The following is a 21,583-nucleotide window of genomic DNA, read 5'->3' on the forward strand; positions in this document are numbered from 1 at the left end:
ATAATGCAACACGTTTCTGAAAGCAAGTTGGCTTAATTCATGATTCCAATAGACCATATTGTTCCCCATTTTTTGGCTACGGAACTATTTTTCAACGTAATCTCCGTCCAATGCGACGACCTTACGCCACCTTACTGGTAGGGCCCATATGCCCACATGGTACCTCTTTACTGGTCAATACCAGAGCCAACACCTTGCTGCATCAATAACCTCCTCATCATCCACGTAGTACTTCCCACAGAGGGCATCCTTCGTTGGGCCAAGCAGATGGAAGTCGCAAGGTACACGATTCAGGCTATAGGGTAGATGAGGAAGGACAGTCCATGAAGTTTTATGAGCAGACGTGTGTGAGATCTTGCGTTGTCATGGAGAAACAGAAGATCGTTTCCACTTTTGTGGCGATGAACACGCTGAAGTCGTTTCTTCAGTTTTCTGAAGGTAGCAATGCATGAGCCATAGGTATGTGCCGCCAGTTGGCCTACAGGCGGGAAACTGGATAGGTTTGCGCGACCCTGTTGCGATGATGACAAACAAACACCTCGCCCAACGAGTCACCGTGCTTTTGTTCACTGCGAGGCCTCCGAAGACATTCTGGAAACGTCTATGAATATTTACGACGTTCTGGTTTTCGCCAAAATGAAATTCAATGACAGCTCCCTGTTTGGAACGGACTTCCGTTACAGACGCATTTTGAAGGCTACGTATAGCGCCACCACCTACTGGATCCTCATGAAACTGTACTGTTGAAACGGGAATATTTATGGATGTCCCACAAAAAATTAAGCATTGTTTCAACCGAAACTGGCCGAGAAAATTACTGCGTTGCGTTACTTATTGAACGCCCCTGGTATTCCGCTGCAGCATGCTTCGATTGATGGAGTACTGACCTCCTTATCACACCCCTGTTTCCGGCAGTTAGCGTATGATATACGATCACAGGCGCTGCCGGTGAATTGGAGTATAATGTGTTGTCCGGTTGCTCTCTCATTTTTAAGGGTCATGGAGTGGGTGGCTCCTCTGTGTCCTGGACGTGAGGGCGCACCGGCCTTTGTGGCCGAGCGGTTCTAGGCGCTTCAGTCTGCAACCGCGCGACCGCTACGGTCTCAGGTTCGAATCCTGCCTCGGACATGGATGTGTGTGATGTCCTTTGGTTGGTTAGGTTTAAGTAGTTCTAAGTTCTAGGGTACTGATGACCTCAGATGTTAAGTCCCGCAGTGCTCAGAGCCATTTCAACCATTTTGAACCATGAGGGCGCTGCGGCAGCTCTTCTAGCTGTCACAAGACGGTTTTCGGCAGACAGCGTCCTGTGGCGACAGTGTGTTCCCAGCCAGTTTTCAGGTACGTCGTGCCAGATACGATTACACAAACATCTTTAGTAAAACCCAGAAGGAGATTTTCACTCTGCAGCGGAGTGTGCACTGATATGAAACTTCCTGACAGATTAAAACTGTGTGCCAGACCGAGACTCGAACTCAGGACCTTTGCCTTTTGTTTGGAAGGTAGGAGACGAGGAAGCTGTGAGGACGGGGCGTGAGTCGTGATTGGGTAGCTCAGTTGGTAGAGCACTTGCCCGCGAAAGCCAAAGGTCCCGAGTTCGAGTCTCGGTCCGGCACACAGTTTCAATCTGCCAGGAAGTTTCATCTTAAGTGAATTTCTTTTCTTTTTTCTTTTTTTAATAAAGTGCTTGTCTATCGTGTTCCCATCTTATGCCTGTGGGGAGCTACAGTGTCCGACTTCTCTAAGGCATCCTATTAGTGTCACTTGCTTTTTTAACAAACTACGACATAATGTCTGTGGCGATGTTAATGTACACTTTAGTGAGCTGCAGCACGTTTCGGCAGGTGTCGCCTTATCGCATCCTCTCCTTGCACTGGCGAGGAATAATTGTAAGCGTAGGTATTAATATAATCTCTGACCGTTTTTGGCACTCTCAGAGGGTGAACGGAGCATGGAGGGGACTGCAAGTTCAATCCTATCGGTTGCAGGTACCAGTGTGGGCGGGCGGTCGTCCCCGGGACAGGGGGTCCATATACGGGAGGAGAAAGGTGTTCGGCAACGCCCATTGCCACAAGTAAGGGCATTATAATTCACGTATACGATGATCTGAAGAAGGCAATATAACTTTGCTGAAACAAAGTAATCAGGATATGTATCAACTGCGATCAGGGCAATAAAACTTCTATTTTGGAAGCTTTTTGTACATGAGTACTTTAACAGTTACTAACTACGTTTTCTTCGGTGGAGAAACATTTCATTTAGACGAATTGTTCACTGTGACATGATTAATCAACAGGTCGAAGAGGTTAGGGAGAGTTTTGCCCGTACTCATCAAAAATCAATGCGACGTGCGTCTCACGAGACTGGCATTCCACAAAAGACTGGCGAATACTGCGTACACGTTTATACTTGAAATCATACTGATTCACAACGGAACAGCACATTAGTGATGCAGATAAGGTTGCTTGTGGGGAATTCTGTATGGAAATGTTGCATCGGACAGAGGACGACGTGACATTCCTGAATACAATAATCTTCAGCAATGAGTCAATATTTCATAGCAGCGGCACGGTGAACACCCAGAAGTTCAGAATGTGGGGCACCGAAAATCTACATGCAACGCTGGAACACGTTTGTGCTAGCTCCGAAGTTAATGTGTTATGTGCCCTTAGCAAATTGAAAGTGTACTTCCCTTTCTTCTTCATGAAGAGAGCTGTCACTGGTGTTGTATGCCTCGATATGCTTCATAAATTTTAATTCCACGGATCAATGAAGATGACAGAGATCGGATGGTTTACTATCAGCAAGACGGTGCAACACCTCATTTCCTCGTGGAAGTTCGAAGTTTCATCGATAATTGCTTCCCCGGTTGGTAGATTGGCCTTGAAGGGCAAATCGCAAGGCCCCATCACTACCCAGACTTGACACTTCTGGATTTCTTTCTCTGGGGTTTAATTACAGACCGTGTGTATGTTCCCTACCTAACAGTTTAGCCCACCTATCGGATTTACACTGCCGTTGACCGCTTTGTTGCAACGAGTGTGGGAAGAAATAGATGACCGGTGGGACGTTTGCCGCATCACAAATGGTAGTAACATCGAACCAAAATGACGACACTTTTATATGAAACTTGAGGTTGTTTGCTGCAAAATGACACATCTCCCCCTTCTGTAAGTTACCTCAACAACTTCCTGTATCATTCCAAAGTTGTAAAGTCCTATTTAACTCTCCCCGTATTTAGCATTTACGGCGATACTCTAACAACACAGTAAATAGCATACAAAGGCGATAAACTAAGAAGACTGTAACGAAACCTCGGTCAACGACGCCCATTACGCTAACTGGGCGGGACGGCTGCCAGCCTCGTGAAGGTGCAGAGACGCCCGCTGTGGTGACGACGCGACGGCCGCCGTGGCTTCGGCCGCTGGCTGTCGCTCGCATTTTGTGCGGACAGCTGCGTGATGGCGGCGCCGATGCTATCGCGCCAGAAATACGGTCGCCGGCGGCGCGAGGGCGGAAGCAGCTGCCATTCCAGCGCGATAAACTCACTCTGTAAACTGTCTCCCCACACTTATGTCAAAGATTTGTTTTCACGAACACCCCCCATAATAGAGGCACTTCGATACGTCCGTAGCTCCAGCTGCTATACAAATAAAAAGTAGTTCTGGTTTTCCCCAATATACAATGCTGTGACTAAACTCTTTGAATTCGTTCACGATTTCTGTAGAGAAATCCGCTTGCTTTATGGTTATAAGCAGACACCAAGCATGGTAAGTAACTGACAGATGTAGGAGTAGCTTCAGAATTGCCCCAGGAAAGGATGCTGAGTAGAGATGGGCAAACTCGTTCATCTTCGGGAACTAGTTCACTGGTAACTGTTCCTTTTAGAGAACTCATTTACCATTCCTTTTTCTATCTAATTGTATGCTATCCGGATTTCACATAAATTTCCCGAAAAAATTGTAATGTAATATAATAAAAATTATTTGTGACTCTATTCGTTGCTATCAGTGTAATGTAATAGAATGAATATGAGCCGTGACGTATATAAAAAAGAAACACACATTAATGCAATGGCTCAGCATAAAAGAGAAATAACTAATGTAGGAGTATTATTAAGAATGTAATATGTTGTTTAATTTAGCCCGACGTGTATAAGCACTCAGTAAACTAGCTCCGTTCTCAGGGTAGTTACGTAATCGTCTATAATTAATTGTCCTTTTCTTATGTACCCAACACTACAGATATATATTCCAGGCTCGTGAGAAGTCGTGTGCTTAGTGCACCAGAGAATATCTGCCAAGTCTGTTTGATGTACACTACTGCAGTACGTAACTTAACATCGTGGTTTCGTTTCGATTCCCCCAATATAAGATAACAAGTGTAGCATCTAAAAATGAAATCCTATAATGAGACTAGAATCCTGTGACCAGACCTTTTCTGCCTGGGATGCTATCTCGTTATATAAAGAAAATCTGTAAATTAAATTGTTAAATTATTAGTAGCTGCCTCCGGTCTCGTGGGATCTGAAATAAGGTTAATTGTCCTAACCGACGGCACGTCTCGTAGATGAACTAAAAGAAAAATGTTAGATTTTTCTAAGATGGCGCCTAACAATGAAAATTCTTTGTTAAGGCCCATATCTACTTAAGACATTCCAGGTATCAGACTACCAATTGATTGACCACATACACAAATCTTTAGACAAAATAACCATTATATTTTTCGGGTTTTAAGTACAACTTACATTATCTGCTAGTGCACCAAGATGAGCTTTACACAAGTACGTCCTCTTAGGTCCGAATCCAAGCAGATAAGATAAGTGAAAAACAAAGGAAAAATAGCTCATGCATAGAAGCGTAAGAGTCCATGGAATAACATGTCCATTGTAGTTCTATCTCTTCTTCTTTGGTGTACTTGTCGATTATTTATAAAATTTATCGTAATATTTAGTTTACATTTTTTAAAACCCTAGTCCACCCAGGAGAAACAGTACAAAATGTAATGATAAATCCATTATTTCATGCAGACAAGTTGTTCGCTTCTATTTCCTAAGCTGAAGGTATTCTCAGAACGATTACGTTAGTCTGTTGATGTGACAGGCCAGTGACCACAAGCCGCTTAAAGAGAGTCTAGTTGAAGCTTAACCGAAGTACGAATTACGAAATCTTTTTACCACCCAGCGTAGGCAATCCTCCATTCACTTACGAGGGAACCTCGTACACTGAAGAGCCGAAGAAACTAGTACACCTGTCTAATATCTTGTAGGACCCCCGCAAGCACGCAAACTGCCGCAGCACAATTTGGCATAGACTCGACTAATGTCTGAAGTAGTTCTGGAGGAACTGACACTATGAATCCTGCACGGCTGTCCATAAACCCTTAACAGTACGAGGGGGTGGAGATCTCTTCCGAACAGCACGTTTCAAGGCGTCCCAGACCTGCTGAACAATGTTTATATCTGGGGAGTTTGGAGGCGAGCGGAAGTGTTTAAACTCAGAAGTGTGTTCCTGGAATCACTCTGTAGCAATTCTGGACGTTCGGGGTGTCACATTGTCCTGCTGCAATGCCTAGGTCCGGCGAAATGCACAATGGCCATGAATAGATGTAGGTGATCAGACAGGATGCTTACGTATGTGTCACGTGTTCAAATCGTATCTAGACGTACCAGCGGTCCCACATCACTCCAACTGCACACGTCCCATTACAGAGCCTCCACCAGCTTGAATAGTCCCCTGCTGACAGACAGGGTCCATGGATTCATGAGGTTGTGTCCATAGGCGTACACGTCCACCCACTCGATAGAATTTGGAACGACACTCATCCGACCAGGCAGCATGTTTCCAGTCATCAACAGTCCAGTGTCGGTGTTGACGGCTCCAGAGAGAGCATAAAGCTTTTTGTCATGCATTTATGAAGGGAACACGAGTGGGACATCGGCGCCGAAAACCCACATCGATGATGTTTTTTTGAATGGTTCGCACGCTGACACGTGTTGATGGCCCAGCACTGAATCTGCAGCAATTTGAGGAAGGGCTGCACTTCTGTCACGTTGAACAATTCTCTTCAGTTACCGTTGGTCCCGTTCTTGCAGGATCTTTTTCCGGCCTCAGCGATGTCGGAGATATGATGTTTTACCGGATTTGTGATATTCACAGTACACTCATGAATTAGTCGTACGGGAAAATTCCCACTTCATCGCTTCCTCGGAGATGCTGTGTCCCATCGCTCGTGCGCCGACTGTATCACTACGTTCAAACTCACCTAAATCTTGGTAACCTGCCATAACAGCAGCAGTAACCGATCTAACAACTGCGACAGACACTTGTTGACTTACATAGGTGTTACGACCGCACTGCCGTATTCTCCCTCTTTACAGATCTCTGTATTTGAATACGTCTGCCTATACCAGTTTCTTTAGCGCTTCAGTTTAGTTGTAGAAAGTGCAATGTCTTGGTTTTCCAATTCGTTTACAGAACATTATATATATTCTTGTGAGCATTACTAGCATGAAATAATTGTAAGTAAACTATCATCTGTGAAACCAACATTAATAGTTTTCTCTTACATTTGGTGGGTCTGTAAATTAACTACGCATCAAAGTGCCATATTGTGTGGGAAGTGAAGATTTGTTTGAAAAAATTATCCAGGTGCGAGTAGGACTTGCACTCTGAGGGTTTCTTACAAATACAATTAAGTATACAGGCAGATCATCCATTTCGGAAACTGTATTAGAACAAACGTAGCAAGTCATCAAAATAACCAGGAGGAGACCTTAGCCCCTGGTGACCTCAAATAGACGTCCAAATGCTGTTACTTTACCAAATTATTGACACAGTTGTTGCATTATTGTACTCTCCACAATCCGGAGTAACGTACACATACAAATTTACAACAGTCCAAATGACAAATAAAACATTACATCATACAAATAAAAAATAATGGTGAGATAAAAATTTGCTTAGTGACCGGGATCTCCGTTATTTTTAGGAGTAATCCAAACTTCAATAATTCTAAAACAAATAAAAAAAATACTAATTGTACTCATGAAATTTTAAATAGCTCACCGTCCAAACACAGAGCAAGTAATCTGACATTCATAAATTGCGGGGTAAAAACCTTTACACAGCAAAGTCTAAATACAAAACAAAATCAACAAAAGAAAAACATTGCGTATACTAGTTACATGTAGAATGTCAGGCTCCATACCATTACTCTAAAATATACATCAAACCTGCAGAGAAATAAAACTGAGAAGAAAAACAATGAAATATACCACAAGTTACATACTGGTTACGTAATATAGTTCATCTAAGACATCATGTCATACGTCATTATCTATCATCACTTAAGCAATTGCCACCACTACTCGACTGTGAGTTTAACCTTATCCTTGTCCACCAGTACAAATATCTGCTGCTGAGCTAGTCAGTCCATCAACTTTGATCAATACATGCAGTAAATAGTTAGCAATAAGTGCTTGAATCCACCAGTATCTTACTCTACTGCTCATTTCTCTGTTGTTACACATTTAGACGACAAGAACTTGCATTTCGACTAGCCTTCGTTACACTTTAATGTGAAATATCACCACTGTGATAATGCAAATAAGTGGCTTCAGTCAACACACCAACAAGATCATTACTGTCCACGACATCAAAATGCATCCGTTGATTCCGATATTTGTTGTGCAATGCAAACTCTTGTCGCCTGTAACAACCTTACTGACCAATGCAACAAGAGCCGCTACGTAAGTATTACGCCACTGGCTAATAATTAAAGCATCATTGTACCAAATATTCTAATAAACATGCTACGTGAACTTGATAACCCAGAACAAACAAAAAAAAAACACTAACTATTCTAAACACAAATGTTAATGAAATACAATTACACTTGCTGTCCCTTCAGGAATGAAACATATAAAAAAAGTTACACAATTACAAGTACAAATACATTATTCCCTATCTTGCGAGTCACACGGAATCATTTCATTCTGTGATTTTCTTGGGGTCAAAAGGTTGCTGATAATTTTCCTAGTAACACTGTCACCCAAATCGGCATTTTGAACACGCATTGAACAGCAAACTGTACCTCACATCAAACATAAATGTCATAGTCACTCTCAGATTACCATCCACACGAACTGGTTGTCCAGAAATGACCCTACAACTACTATTTCCCACGGTTCGGTCCTTTCAGATCATGGTGTAACTAAAAGTCGTAAGTTCCAACAAACAGCACTTATTCACGCACCAATTAAAGAAATGTCTCCTACTACAAATGCAAATGTCAATGTCCCACTTTAGTTTCTTGTGTTCAGACAATAATTAGTCACCATACGACAACTGTCCTCTTTTAAGTATAACAAGCGTCCCACATGCAATTTACAAAGCACACTTAACAAGTCACTGCCAAAAGTTTATGGATCCCACCGTTCAGTGGTCAAGACAAAACAAAACAATCGTCCTGTCTGCTAAAGACAAAATCTTCTCCACCACTCACAACGAGGAAACACCAGTCCTTCACTTTCCACCTTATGAAGACATACGAGCAGTCATCTTGTTTCATGGCTCCACAGTCCAGTACTAGTTAATAGTTGCCTTTAAAAAATGCCCGCCGGACTCTGCCGCGCGTCGTTCATTCTGCCGTCGCGCCGCCGCCGCGCGAGCCGTTTAGCAGAAAAAAACCACCCGCTGTTGCCTCCGCGGTATACTGTCTCCAGTCGTAAGGGTGGCGGAACTTATGAATGGCCAGTGGTACGTGCGTGTCGCCCCAAGCCGTTGACCTGCTGTAGTGGGCGTGTGGAGTGTACCTCGACCGGCAGTGGAGTGGGGAGTGCCGCAGCTCTGTCGCCTCTCCCATGGCGACGTCAGCTTGACCTCCCGCTAGCGGTATGGGCGCGTTCTGCGTAGCACCTCAGCGCTACGACACCCAATCAGTCAGACCCTTCCGTGCATCTCGCAACATTACAGACAAAAGGATATTCTTACAGTATTTAAATACTCATTGATTACATGTATGTTTCTATTAGATACATTGGTAATAAAAGAATCTTTGTTCTAAAAAAACATAAAATCATACACCCTAGTTTTCTACACATACAACATCAACATTTATCCCTTTTCTATATACAGCCTACACTTGTGCTATTGATTGTACCTGTCGACCCTCATACAAAACATGAAAGTGTCCCAAAAACAAAAAAGGAATAAGAAAAAATCTATACAGCTCACAGTTACAATATCAAATAGTAGACTAATTTAACATCCTAACACAATAAACATTTTAGAAACTGATGACTCTAAATCTACAACATACAATGCACCTTTGTGTTTGTGACAGATTGAAATTAGTATCTCTTTATATATTTTACCTTTTTATTATATATAACAACATTTCTAGGACATGTACATACCATCCACATGATGTCAGATCCTGACCTGCCATCGAGGTTCATCCAAATCAAACAATAAAGCACAGTAATGTTTTAGTTATGGATCGGTGGCATCCCCTTTACAGGAGTGTGCGCATTGATCACACTACTCTACGACTCTCACTCACCAGACATCACATTTTCCTTCTCATTCAATCCATTAATACACTAACAGAATAGGTCTAGAAGTCAGCTAACCTTAACACCACCACACTCACGACAACATACCATACCTTTGCTCCCTTATACTCAACCACATAACACATGAAGCTGTTTCGGAGATAGCATTCCAGTCTCCGAATTCGTCCTTCCACTCTGACACCTCTCTCCATCGGCTTACCTCCGCATTCACTTTACCGATTATTCATCCTGCTAAATATCACTTTAGAATTGCGACATTTCATCTAAGAAGAAAAAATACACAAATGATTCATCCTGCAAAATAACTGTAACATTCTTGGTACCGTTTTGATTAGTTATACTGGTACCAGGCTTCAACAACAACAACAAAAATTATTTTTTTTCGTATTGCAAATGTTATGGTAAGACTTAGATTTACACTTATATTACATCTTAAATCAGTATTCCACAACGTTCACCATCTGAATCTCATACTCCCTTTATGTCCTTTCACGTTGTGCAGTTGTCCTCATCTCTTCATTCGTATTTCGGCTCTCCATCCGTCCATTACTCCATCATTTCCTGGTCTTCCTTCGCCATTCGCATCAATCTCGATTGCAGCATACACAGGCCTCTCTGTAACATACATCTAAGACATCTCCACATTATTAATTCTACTCACCTTCATTTACCACTGTTTCATAACGTCGAATCTCTCTTTATTAATCACACTGCTTCACGTCGCTTCTCTCCTTAAATATCACCTTTATCCCCTATTATTTATCACGTCGCTTCTCTCTCTATCTACCATCTTTATCCACTCATTAATCATCACGTCGTTTCTGCTTGATCCTTATTCATATGACAAAAAATACGTACATACACCACTCTGTCGACTCCTGTTCATGACTCATTAGACCAGTCTATTCCGTCATACTTCCTGACATCCCTTCTGAAAATTCTTATGTTCGATTTGACCCTGCACAACGTTACACACCACAAATAAATACACTGACTATCTACCATTAATTGCCTACTTTCGATCTATCCTTAACTTTTCCGTAATTTGATGTAAGAAATGTGATGAAGCCCACGAGATTGCTTTCCCTTGATCGTCTCAATCAGTTCAGCATTTTCATGGACAATCCGTCTCACTCTGAATGGTCCACTACACACCGTAAAGAATTTGCTAGTTAGGAATCTGTGCTTCTTTGATAATCGATGAGTTTTAGTTAGAACCTTGTCTCCTACTGCCAATTCGATCTTACGGATCTTTCCTTTCTGCTACTCCTGCCTATCCTTAGCTGCTTTCTTAATACGCTCTATCGCAACCTTGACAATTTCTGTGTGCCTCTACTTTCCTGATCGCGGAAAATCTACCAGCTCCCTGACTCGATCTGGTGGTGGTTCATTCTTTAGTACCGTAATTGGTGATAAACTAGTTGCTCCATGTGGTAGCTCATTGAGGATGTCCTGAAAATCTTTGAGAAAAATACTCCGACTTCTATGTTGCCTATGGCAATAGATCTTACACAACTTTCCCAGTTCTTTTACCACTCTTTCACTGGGGTTACTTGCAGCATGGTATCGGGATATGAACACCGGTTTTATCTTTCTTCTCTTCAGTGTGGTTAGCCATTGTCTGGATCTATATTGTGGTCCATTGTCAGCTATGAACTTTTCTACAGTTCCTACTTCTCGCAAAAGTTTTTTAACGATCGCTGTTGCTACTGTCCTTCCCGTCGCACGTTTCAATGCGGTAAAAGTCACATACTTTGACACCAATTCCACTGCTACTAAAACATATCTATATCCTTGCACTGACTTAGGTAGCGGGCCAAACAAATCTGTTGCTCCGAATTCCCTCAATCTACCTGGCACTATCGGAAAAAGCGGTGCTTTGCATGAGATAGTTAATGATTTTGCCTTCTGGCACAATTTGCAACTACCAAGCACGTTCTTGATCCTCCTCTTGATACTAATGAAATAAACTGATTCCCTTAACTTCTTACAGCATTTCCTTGCCCCGTAATGCCCGTAACTTAGGTGCGTGTACCAGATCAGCTTGTTGACTATTTCATTTGGAATACACAACACCCAGTCCTGTGTGTTCGGATTTCTACGGTAGAAAAGGACCCCGTTCTGAATTGTATAAAAGCGCGCTATATTGGCATCTAAGTTCGCTCTAACTCTGTCCTTCACCATTCTCCATGACGCTTCTTTATCCTGCTCTTTCGCGATATTTGTGAGTACCGCCCCTATGTATTTCTCGAACGGCACGCCCTGCATATACAATGTCATATCTGTTCTCGTTTACCTCCTCATCAAAGCATTGACCATGACCTACTGGGTTCCTTGACAACGCATCTGCCACTATATTCTGTGGCCCAGGAATATACATGACCGTAAACTGAAATTCCTGTAAATAGAGTGCCCACCTAGCTAGTCGTCTATGGTTAAGTTTGGCCGACATCAGAAACTGCAGTGACTTGTGGTCAGTATAGATTTTAGTATGCCTCCCATACAAATAGTATCTAAACTTACTAAAACCCCATACTATTGCCAAAGCTTCAAGCTCAGTTACTGTGTAATTTCTCTCAGCTTTGCTAAGCACTCGGCTCGCAAATGCAATAGGTTGTTGTATTACTTCTCCTCCTTGCTCGTGCTCTTGGAACAATGTTACCCCAAGTCCACTACGGGAACTGTCCGGGCCATACAAAACTCTTTCCCTAGGTCTGTATGCCCGAGAAGAGGTGCCGATAGCAGTGCCTTCTTTAACGCCTCATACTCTTCCTGCGCGACAGGGTCCCAATTCCATACCGTTTTCTTTCCAGTCAGCTGACATAGTCTGGGTGTCGCTGCACCCCCAATCTTAATAAACTCCTGTAAAAATTAATTAATCCTAAATAACCCCGTAGCTGACGTGTTGTTCTTAGCTCCGGAAAATCTCTGATTGCTTCGAGTTTGTCTGGATTCGGTCTTATTCCCTCTGGTGTCACAATGTGACCTAGAAACTCGATTTCTTTTCGTCCAAATTCTGACTTCCCCAAATTCATGGTTACCCCATGTCTCTCCAATGCACCGAGCAATATGCTTAACGTACTATTGTGGTATTCCCAGTTTCTTTCTGCTATCAGGACATCATCCACGTACTGTGTTACCTTATCTTCTATTTCATTAGGAATGTCAGTATTTAGCGCTCTCATAAATGCCGCGGATGATACACTCCTGGAAATTGAAATAAGAACACTGTGAATTCATTGTCCCAGGAAGGGGAAACTTTATTGACACATTGCTGGGGTCAAATACATCACATGATCACACTGACAGAACCACAGGCACATAGACACAGGCAACAGAGCATGCACAATGTCGGCACTAGTACAGTGTATATCCACCTTTCGCAGCAATGCAGGCTGCTATTCTCCCATGGAGACGATCGTAGAGATGCTGGATGTAGTCCTGTGGAACGGCTTGCCATGCCATTTCCACCTGGCGCCTCAGTTGGACCAGCGTTCGTGCTGGACGTGCAGACCGCGTGAGACGACGCTTCATCCAGTCCCAAACATGCTCAATGGGGGACAGATCCGGAGATCTTGCTGGCCAGGGTAGTTGACTTACACCTTCTAGAGCACGTTGGGTGGCACGGGATACATGCGGACGTGCACTGTCCTGTTGGAACAGCAAGTTCCATTGCCGGTCTAGGAATGGTAGAACGATGGGTTCGATGACGGTTTGGATGTACCGTGCACTATTCAGTGTCCCCTCGACGATCACCAGTGGTGTATGGCCAGTGTAGGAGATCGCTCCCCACACCATGATGCCGGGTGTTGGCCCTGTGTGCCTCGGTCGTATGCAGTCCTGATTGTGGCGCTCACCTGCACGGCGCCAAACACGCATACGACCATCATTGGCACCAAGGCAGAAGCGACTCTCATCGCTGAAGACGACACGTCTCCATTCGTCCCTCCATTCACGCCTGTCGCGACACTACTGGAGGCGGACTGTACGATGTTGGGGCGTGAGCGGAAGACGGCCTAACGGTGTGTGGGACCGTAGCCCAGCTTCATGGAGACGGTTGCGAATGGTCCTCGCCGATACCCCAGGAGCAACAGTGTCCCTAATTTGCTGGGAAGTGGCGGTGCGGTCCCCTACGGCACTGCGTAGGATCCTACGGTCTTGGCGTGCATCCGTGCGTCGCTGCGGTCGGGTCCCAGGTCGACGGGCACGTGCACCTTCCGACGACCACTGGCGACAACATCGATGTACTGTGGAGACCTTACGCCCCACGTGTTGAGCAATTCGGCGGTACGTCCACCCGGCCTCCCGCATGCCCACTATACGCCCTCGCTCAAAGTCCGTCAACTGCACATACGGTTCACGTCCACGCTGTCGCGGCATGCTACCAGTGTTAAAGACTGCGATGGAGCTCCGTATGCCACGGCAAACCGGCTGACACTGACGGCGGCGGTGCACAAATGCTGCGCAGCTAGCGCCATTCGACGGCCAACACCGCGGTTCCTGGTGTGTCCGCTGTGCCGTGCGTGTGATCATTGCTTGTACAGCCCTCTCGCAGTGTCCGGAGCAAGTATTGTGGGTCTGACACACCGGTGTCAATGTGTTCTTTTTTCCATTTCCAGGAGTGTACATTTAACCCAAATGGTAGTTTCCGGAATTGATACGATTTCCCGTAGCACAAGAAAGCAGTGTATTTTCTACACCCCCTATCTAACTCCACCTGCCAGAAACTCATTCTCAAATCAACTGAGCTGAGAACTCTGATCCCGTGAAACTTTTTTAGATATTCGTCAAGCGTCAGTGGCCGATCTGTCTCTGGCTCTATTATCTTATTAATCCTTCTTGCGTCCAAAACTAATCTAATTGACCCATCCTTTTTTTCAACACAATATAAAGGGCTGTTGTACGGACTGGATGCTGGTTCGATAATCCCTTGTTGTAGCATTCTTTCGATCCCAGCTTCTACCCTTTCTTTGTACACAACAGGTATCGGGTACACTTGGGCCCTAAACTGTTTATGGGGCTTGACTTTGAATCTATACACAAAATTTCTTATTGTACCCGCATCATGTTTAAATACCTTCCTGTTCTCGTATAAAATTTTCTGCAATTCGCCGTAGACCGTGGTCCCTCGTAAATGCCATATTTTCTCCTTGATCTTCTCCTCCAAACATTTATGAATTTCCTCCTTCTCTTGTTCGAACCCCTTATTCTGTGCCTGTCTACCGGACTTTACCGCGAGACATAATGCTAAGTGTGCGTTATCTTTAGCACATAAGCAATCGTCGAATCTTAATGTAATTTCCTCCGAATCTCGTTTCAACTCCATCGAACCATTTCTCATGTTAACGACTGCTTTATATTGGTTCAAAAAATTTACGCCTAATATCCCTTCAACAGTTAGTGACGACACAATCATGAACACTGTACTAAATCTTTTCGCCTGGCACACAAAGTCTACCTGTGCTTGTAACTTCACCTCAATTCCCTTGCCTGTAACTGCCCGTCTCACTGTTGTCCTTTGCAATGGCAACGTTGGCCATGGTTTTGTAAGACTACAACGCTTAAACACATCTTCCCTCAAAACACTCATTACACTGCCTGTGTCGATGACACAAGGTACGATTACATTATTTATTTCTACGCTAATTATTGGGTGGACTTCACTACCCACATCTCCTACCTCCTCTAACAGAATCTCCCTTAGTTTTCCGTAATCGGTATACCTAATATTTACATCATTAATAGTCCTGGATTGTACCCCTCTATCATGTAGTCACCTTCTTGTTCTTCCGCCATTGTGACAGTGCTCGTCCTGTCGTGAACCCAGTGACTGCCTATACTCCCTTCGCCCATCGTTTTCATTTTCCCTTCTTCTTCCATCTCTGTCCCATCTTCTATTTTCCCGGTTTGATGGTCGATATCCACATGAATTCTGCCCCCTATTTCCTCGCCATCTTCCATTTCCGTCATTCCTCTGATTCCATGCTCTCCTGTCAGTCTGATAGTTTCTGTCGTTCCTATCCTCGACTCTGTCTGACCAAAGAGGCGTATCTCCGTTCACGATGATGCTCTCATTACTCAGTTCCTGTAACAAGTGCTGAAGTGACGCGGAATCGTCTAAGCCTCTGCCTGCTATCACTATATCTCTGCGCAATCTCACGGCAACTTCGTTATACAGATCCTAATCAGCTCCCCAGTTACGTATGTCACATCCAAATACCTATTTCGTCTCAGCATTTCCTGATAGCACACCACTGGATCTCTTATACCACCTTCGTTACAATTTGGTATCATCAATATGCTTTGCTTAACCTGGTCCTGTCTACTTTTCGACCAGAATTCATTTAAAAACTTGTTACAAAATATCTTGTAGCTACTACAGTCTTTAATAACTGCCTGCATTTTCGCTCTAGCCTCGTCCCTCAAATGGTTACACACAAACTTCATTTTGAGGAGCAGTCCCCACGATGAAGGTAATGAATCTTGAAATTGAGACAACCACAGGCATGGATGTTGGTAGTTATCTGGATCCAGAAAACAAGTGTACGTTTGTACCGACACGAAGTGCCTCCTAATTTCTTCTTCCGCATTTATGTTTTCCGACCTTGGATTATACCCAGTTGGGTTTGCCACCTGTTTTATCCGACTCAACTCTCTGAGTTCGTCTTCCTCTTTCTGCCTATTTTCGTTTTTTGAATTTATCTCACTCTCCCTCTGCAATCTACCTGGTGGTGTTTCACCTTCGCTACTGCACGCTAATTGCAACTGTGCTAGTTCTTCCCTATGTTTCCTATTTATTTCTAATTGTGCCTCTTTAAACTGTAATAGTGATTGTATCTCCTCCTGGTCAGTATAAACCTCTCGCTGCGTACTGTCTGAGCCTGTTTCGCCCCTTATACTGATCTTTTCTACATCTGCGCTAATCGTATTCATTCTGACCACTACCTCCGCAACTTCATCCCTGTGTTTATTTAGCGCCACTTCCTGCTGAGTGACTTGAGCCTCCACGCTGTCTAATGCCCCTTTTTTATCTGCAAGTAAGTCCTCCACTATCTCTTTGATTCGCTCATCCGGCAACACGTCCCTACGTTCTGTAATATCACTCTCTATTGCACTTATTCGTACCTCCAAATTATTGGCTTTTTCTTTCACGGCATCACGTACTTGCTTCAACACATCCAGACTCTTCATCTACATCTACATCTACATCCATACTCCGCAAGCCACCTGACGGTGTGTGGCGGAGGGTACCTTCAGTACCTCTATCGGTTCTCCCTTCTATTCCAGTCTCGTATTGTTCGTGGAAGGAAGGATTGTCGGTATGCCTCTGTGTGGGCTCTAATCTCTCTGATTTTATCCTCATGGTCTCTTCGCGAGATATACGTAGGAGGGAGCAATATACTGCTTGACTCTTCGGTGAAGGTTTGTTCTCGAAACTTTGACAAAAGCCCGTACCGAGCCACTGAGCGTCTCTCCTGCAGAGTCTTCCACTGGAGTTTATCTATCATCTCCGTAACGCTTTCGCGATTACTAAATGATCCTGTAACGAAGCGCGCTGCTCTCCGTTGGATCTTCTCTATATCTTGTATCAACCCTATCTGATACGGATCCCACACTGCTGAGCAGTATTCAAGCAGTGGGCGAACAAGCGTACTGTAACCTACTTCCTTTGTTTTCGGATTGCATTTCCTTAGGATTCTTCCAATGAATCTCAGTCTGGCATCTGCTTTACCGACAATCAACATTACATGATCATTCCATTTTAAATCACTCCTAATGCGTACTCCAGGATAATTTATGGTATTAACTGCTTCCAGTTGCTGACCTGCTATTTTGTAGCTAAATGATAAAGGATCTATCTTTCTGTGTATTCGCAGCACATTACACTTGTCAACATTCAGTTGCCATTCCCTGCACCATGCGTCAATTCGCTGCAGATCCTCCTGCATTTCAGTACAATTTTCCATTGTTACAACCTCTCGATACACCACAGCATCATCTGCAAAAAGCCTCAGTGAACTTCCGATGTCATCCACCAGGTCATTTATGTATATTGTGAATAGCAACGGTCCTATGACACTCCCCTGCGGCACACCTGAAATTACTCTTACTTCGGAAGACTTCTCTCCATTGAGAATAACATGCTGCGTCCTGTTATCTAGGAACTCCTCAATCCAATCACACAATTGGTCTGATAGTCCATATGCTCTTACTTTGTTCATTAAACGACTGTGGGGAACTGTATCGAACGCCTTGCGGAAGTCAAGAAACACGGCATCTACATGTGAACCCGTGTCTATGGCCCTCTGAGTCTCGTGGACGAATAGCGCGAGCTGGGTTTCACATGACCGTCTTTTTCGAAACCCATGCTGATTCCTACAGAGTAGATTTCTAGTCTCCAGAAAAGTCATTATACTCGAACACAATACGTGTTCCAAAATTCTACAACTGATCGACGTTAGAGATATAGGTCTATAGTTCTGCACATCTGTTCGACGTCCCTTCTTGAAAACGGGGATGACCTGTGCCCTTTTCCAATCCTTTGGAACGCTACGGTCTTCTAGAGACCTACGGTACACCGCTGCAAGAAGGGGGGCAAGTTCCTTCGCGTACTCTGTGTAAAATTGAACTGGTATCCCATCAGGTCCAGAGGCCTTTCCTCTTTTGAGCGATTTTAATTGTTTCTCTATCCCTATGTCGTCTATTTCGATATCTACCATTTTGTCATCTGTGCGACAATCTAGAGAAGGAACTACAGTGCAATCTTCCTCTGTGAAACAACTTTGGAAAAAGACATTTAGTATTTCGGCCTTTAGTCTGTCATCCTCTGTTTCAGTACCATTTTGGTCACAGAGTGTCTGGACATTTTGTTTTGATCCACCTACCGCTTTGACATAAGACCAAAATTTCTTAGGATTTTCTGCCAAGTCAGTACATAGAACTTTACTTTCGAATTCATTGAACGCCTCTCGCATAGCTCTCTTCACACTACATTTCGCTTCGCGTAATTTTTGTTTGTCTGCAAGGCTTTGGCTATGTTTATGTTTGATGTGAAGTTCCCTTTGCTTCCGCAGCAGTTTTCTAACTCGGTTGTTGTACCACGGTGGCTCTTTTCCATCTCTTACGATCTTGCTTGGCACATACTCATCTAACGCATATTGTACGATGGTTTTGAACTTTGTCCACTGATCCTCAACACTATCAGTACTTGAGACAAAACTTTTGTGTTGAGCCAACAGGTACTCTGAAATCTGCTTTTTGTCACTTTTTCTAAACAGAAAAATCTTCCTACCCTTTTTAATATTCCTATTTACGGCTGAAATCATCGATGCCGTAACCGCTTTATGATCGCTGATTCCCTGTTCTGCGTTAACTTTTTCAAATAGTTCGGGTCTGTTTGTCACCAGAAGGTCTAATATGTTATCGCCACGAGTCGGTTCTCTGTTTAACTGCTCAAGGTAGTTTTCAGATAAAGCACTTAAAAAAATTTCACTGGATTCTTTGTCCCTGCCACCCGTTATGAACGTCTGAGTCTCCCAGTCTATATCCGGCAAATTAAAATCTCCACCCAGAACTATAACATGGTGGGGAAATCTACTCGAAATATTTTCCAAATTATCCTTCAGGTGCTCAGCCACAACAGCTGCTGAGCCAGGGGGCCTATGGAGACATCCAATTACCATGTCTGAACCTGCTTTAACCGCGACCTTCACCCAAATCATTTCACATTTCGGATCTCCGTCAATTTCCTTCGATACTATTGCACTTCTTATCGCTATAAACACGCCTCCCCCTTCACTGTTCAGCCTGTCTCTGCGGTATACATTCCAATCTGAGTTTAGGATTTCGTTACTGTTTACGTCTGGTTTCAGCCAACTTTCTGTCCCTAGTACTACATGGGCGTTGTGATTGTTTATTAATGAGAGCAGTTCTGGGACCTTTCTATAGACGCTCCTGCAGTTTACTATTAGCACATTAATATTGTTATTCCCTGTTGCATTTTGCCTACTCCTATCTTGCCGCGTCTCAGGAGGCGTCTTGTCGGGCCTAGGGAGGGGATTCTCTAACCTAAAAAACCCCCATGTGCACTCCACACGTACTCCGCTACCCTTGTAGCCGCTTCCGGCGTGTAGTGCACGCCTGACCTATTCAGGGGGACCCTACATTTCTCCACCCGATAGCGGAGGTCGAGAAATTTGCACCCCAGATCTCCGCAGAATCGTCTGAGCCTCTGGTTTAAGCCTTCCACTCGGCTCCAAACCAGAGGACCGCGATCGGTACCCGGTACCCGGTACCCGCGAAGATGTCTCGACAGCAGGGACAGTGGGTGAAGCAATGTAACACCTGGGGTGTACCTTGCGACGCACCAGACTCCCCACTGCCGCTACACTCCGAGGCAGCAGCCTGAAGACGGCTGACCGCGGCCATCAACACACTCAGCTGTTCGCGAACAGTGGCCAGCTCCTCCTGCGTCCGTACACAGCAGTCACACATCCTATCCATCCTAAGGAAACAATTTACTGAAGAGAGTTAATCAACCTTTAACTAGACTGCTAATTCACTAAAGGCGGCTGCTTATTCACTAAACTGTGGTTGCTAGCCACTTCTTGTGGCATCAAGCAGTCTTCTCCCCCTCATTTAACCGATTATTAACTGCGGACAGATGCTCATCGATAACTGTGTGTAGCTTCCTCATTGCCTCTTTATTTCCCTTATCCATTGCCTCCAATCTCCCTTATTCGCTTCCAATCTTTCCTTAGTCTCCCTATCTCTCTCCTTATTATCTTTATCCATCGCTTCCAATCTTTCCTTATTATCTCTATCCATCGCTTCCAATCTTTCCTTATTATCTCTATCCATCCTCTGTAAAAACTGCAGTAGCACATTGTCATTTGCTACTTTCGGTGCGCTCACCTCGTTCGCCTGAGTAACCGTAGCTTCGCTAAGGGTAGCTACACTTTCACTGCATACCTGACCTAGTCCCGGCTCGCCCGCGTCGTCGAGAAAAGCCCCCGATTGTGGACAAAGCCCGCCGCTTAAAGGATCACCTAGCTGCGGTCCGCTGACCAATTCAGCCCCTTCCGAGTGTTAGCCGTTCTCGCTCATTAATCCAAGGTCGATACCCACTTCCTGCTGCACTGCTACGTTCACCCCAGAATCACTATTCTCCATAGTGACTACACTTTTCGACTGCGACCTAGTTACTATGGACATTACGCAAAAAAAAAATAATTATGCAACGATCTTCCAGCCTTGGACGATATAGCAATTAATTACATAAAAAAATAAAAGATCCTCACCAATCCAGAAATAAATTGCAAACAAAAAAATTTTACTTCTTAGCGCCATCACAATATATTACATAAAAAAACACTTAACAGCAAACCCTAACAGCAAAATCCGGGCAGGGTCGAAATTATGAGAGGCACCCACATCCCTTGCTCATACTGTGGCATCAAGCAGTCAGGCCTGCAAGATGAGTGGTCTGCCAAGCGAGTGGATTCATTTTTTATTTATCAAGTAACATGAACTCTAGTACTCACAATTAAGTTAAAAGTTATCTTCCAGCTTGGATATTACGCAACGGAAACGCACATCTGACTATCAGTAATTTACAGAACTCTGACTCTTCACTACGCACTGGCAATACCACATTTTCTTTCTTATTTAACGGCTTTGATCAACACGTGGCCATCGCACTGAATATGAATGGCGCATACATCATAAATTCTGGGTATCATGGCAACACACTATTCGAAGGAAAAGGCCACCAATCTTTTTCTTTTCACTATCTTATTTATTCCGATAAATTCTATAACCTAAACACACAAATTCTATAACCTACAACAATAAAACATGAGAAATTCCGCCCAGTGGGCATAGCTTTACATTGGTGATTCTCTATCTTATGGTCTCGTAATTATTTAACGCTACAGTGCACTTTCTGGATAGGATGGTGGATCTTTTGCTATATCTCACACTTCGACTCTCACAACCATCATCACGAAA

The sequence above is a fragment of the Schistocerca cancellata genome, chromosome 5 (assembly GCF_023864275.1).
Source record: "Schistocerca cancellata isolate TAMUIC-IGC-003103 chromosome 5, iqSchCanc2.1, whole genome shotgun sequence".
Lineage (NCBI taxonomy): Eukaryota > Metazoa > Arthropoda > Insecta > Orthoptera > Acrididae > Schistocerca > Schistocerca cancellata.